The sequence below is a fragment of the Anneissia japonica genome, unplaced genomic scaffold (assembly GCF_011630105.1).
Source record: "Anneissia japonica isolate Jap-2015-1 unplaced genomic scaffold, ASM1163010v1 scaffold287623_len557403_cov176, whole genome shotgun sequence".
In the NCBI taxonomy this organism is placed as follows: domain Eukaryota; kingdom Metazoa; phylum Echinodermata; class Crinoidea; order Comatulida; family Comatulidae; genus Anneissia; species Anneissia japonica.
In genome coordinates, this window is record NW_022683923.1 from 565042 (window position 1) to 568071 (window position 3030).

General features: G+C 33.1%; 1 long non-coding RNA gene across 1 annotated transcript in view; it reads left to right on the top strand.

The window, feature by feature from the left end:
* LOC117103246 overlaps window positions 1-2947 on the top strand; it is a 10372-nt gene extending 7425 nt beyond the window's left edge. Inside the window, exons 2-4 of the long non-coding RNA XR_004444542.1 lie at window positions 812-863; window positions 1241-2014; window positions 2177-2947. This is a non-coding gene — a long non-coding RNA (uncharacterized LOC117103246). The remainder of the gene's footprint in view (window positions 1-811; window positions 864-1240; window positions 2015-2176) is intronic.
* The last annotated feature ends 83 nt before the right edge of the window (window positions 2948-3030 follow it).

Below are 3030 nucleotides of genomic sequence, written 5' to 3' on the forward strand. Positions count from 1 at the left end.
ATAATCAAAATAGAGTTAATAATTGAGTTAAGACTGCCTCCTAAGTTGACGCTGGATGGATGATAAAATTATAATTATTTTGGTTTTAAGTATTTTTTGACATAATAAAATGTAAACCCTCAAAGTTCTGGTGAATTTAATTTTTTATTTTTCATTAAACCTAACGCATTTAACATTATGTATATCTTTGTAATTCAAAATATATTTGCCATATTTATAAAAATAATGTTTACATGCGAGTCTGAATCTGTTAAAAGCATCCCTGTTCTTTCCATTGAAATACCCAGATGATCAGGGTGTTCCGTGGACTAGAATATCCCTTTCCCTTTAGTTATCATTTTCCCAGGTCAGACATTTGGTACCGTACTGACGCCACCACTGTTTGATTGGCTTCTTGTGATAAGCAGCCGATCACAAAAAAAAAAAAATAATATAATGACGGGTAACGAAAATTGATTCTCTTTGGGTCAACAATGCGAAACTCTTGCAATGAGTATAAACAGTTGACGCTGCATAGTTCTACTATATAAATCTACGTGCTGCTGGAGTGGCCGGTTCTTGCAGTTTTTGCCACATTTACTGGCTTTAAGTAAGTGTAATATCTCATGCCTAATTTTTATTCATAGTTTATTTTGAAAGTACAAATCGAAATTATAACCGTCGGCGGTACAATAAATTTATGTACGCCTCCTGTACTGTACCATGAAGTACCGTTAATTCCCATTACTGTTATCACAAGTATTGATCTGATGTTTACCACTGTCTAGCATGTTAGATGGATTTTTAATGTTATACTTCTTATCATTTTCAGAAAAAGCATGCCCACTATCGGTTAAAGTTGCGTGTGAAGCAGAAAATGCAAGGTAAGAAATAATTTCAATAATTTGTTACAGGATATCCGTCTTCATTTCAATGCCTTCGCTCACCAATATTGTAGGCCTATCCATAAATATTCCTCATATATTAAACAAAATATTAATAACAATAAAAGTCATAATAGCTGTGATGATAATAATAATGGTAGTAATAAAAATGATTTTAGGCTAAAGTAGTTAAAAATCACGACTTACCACCATATTTTACCAGCAGCACGTACCTTTAAATTATAATCACAACCCAAAATTAACCGTCGGCACATCATCCCCCACTCCATGTCAATACTTCTAGATACGATACTATGCCGATAACATTCAACAACAACAAATTTATAAGAATAATAATATTTTTTTTCACTGTACAGGAACGTCTCTTAAATCAGAAATGAAATTAGTGAATGGCCAAAATAATGCAAGTACAGCACGCTCAAGTTTTCCTCAACTCCAGTTAAACGACTGTAGTACTGTACCGAATCGTGATGAGTAAGTAGTTATAAATATAACCAGGGAACAGTGAGATTACAATTTCACTGTTCCCTGATATAACTTTATTCTGATCTTATTGTAACATAAGGTAAGGTTGTATGTTAAGTAAAAAATGATTATAATGTACACAAAAATACCAAAAGAAAAATAATATAACCATTTAATTATTAAGAATAAGCACATACACATTGAATACATGATAAAGAGGACACAATGATAAATAATACGGTATGTTCTTAATGGAGCAAAGGAGAGATATTAATGAGAGAAGAGGAAGGTAACGCATTGTATCAAGGGAATTTATTGATTAACGAACCTAATATAATACCTAATAGTATCTAGATAAAATCGTTTCATTAGAAAGGAGAGTTTGGTGATATTGTCTTAAGTCACTGACTTTTTATACATTAAATCCACTTCTGTTGGCCTATGAGTTAATGATATGCCATCAATTCATAACTAGATTCTACAATCTAAAATATTGACGTACCACCATACTTACTAACCGATCTTCACTTCGATGTGCATTTTAGTCATTATTGTATTTTATTGCGTCTATAATTGCTGGCCAGATAGATATCAGTTATTAAAAAAAAAAAATCACACACAATCGCAAATAGGATTACTGTACACTCGCCAATTTACAGGGAGAGGTTTACGTAGGCCTAATAGGCCTATTCCGTAAGGGACTTCAGGCATGCATAAAGGTTTATCCGCAGAGAGACGTCAAAATATTTCTACCAAGCTACATCGCCACTTGATTTTAAAAGTTAAATCTCATCTCTTGATAAATGTGATTTACGTTCATAACCGAGGAAGCCTGAACATATTAGTGTATTTCAAGTATGAGATAATCGTCAGTCGATGGATATGCATAATAAAAAGAGTCTATGATATATGCAATTGTAGATTATGAAAGTAGATAAAAACCGATTAAACACCGCGGTCCAAAGAATAGACAGATAATAATATATCAATAATATTATGAGTGGTTTAATGTCCCTTGTACGCCTAAACACTCGAAAGTCAATAAACACTAAAGAGTAAACCAAACGAGGACTTCAACGTAATCTTCTTGGTTATTACTCTAGAATGTTGTAGTATTTGCCATCAATTTTGTCTTCACTGTTGTCTAGGTAATTGTCGTGATGTTGTGTTGTAGCGCGTTATTGTATGCGTGCTGTCACTATCGACATCGCTCCATCGATATCGCTGACGAGGGGTCCTCTCACCAACTCCGTCGGAAAAAATACTGGCGCCAACCGAGTTAACATTGGCGTTTTATCTTTATCTTTTATCTGTTTGTTATCTCAAAACGTGCAATAAACGTTGATAAACTCATCATATAATAGAATGTGTGTGCAATAGATTATTGAAACGGATAAAACCCAATTGAGGGTCGACAGGTTCAAAGAATAGACAAATACAAGCTTAAAAAACATTATTATAACTCGGTTCCATATGCATCCTATATACATATTATTACAAACTGGCAATATATAATACAGTAATACTATATAATGTATACATGAACAAAGACCAAGGATAAAGACCTAAGGATAGGTCGAAATATTGGTTTTCTCTAAAGTCTATACGTGGTATTCATTTCCCATATTATTTTATTCGTACTGAAATATCCGTGGAAACCCAAAATGTATGTAGGCCTATC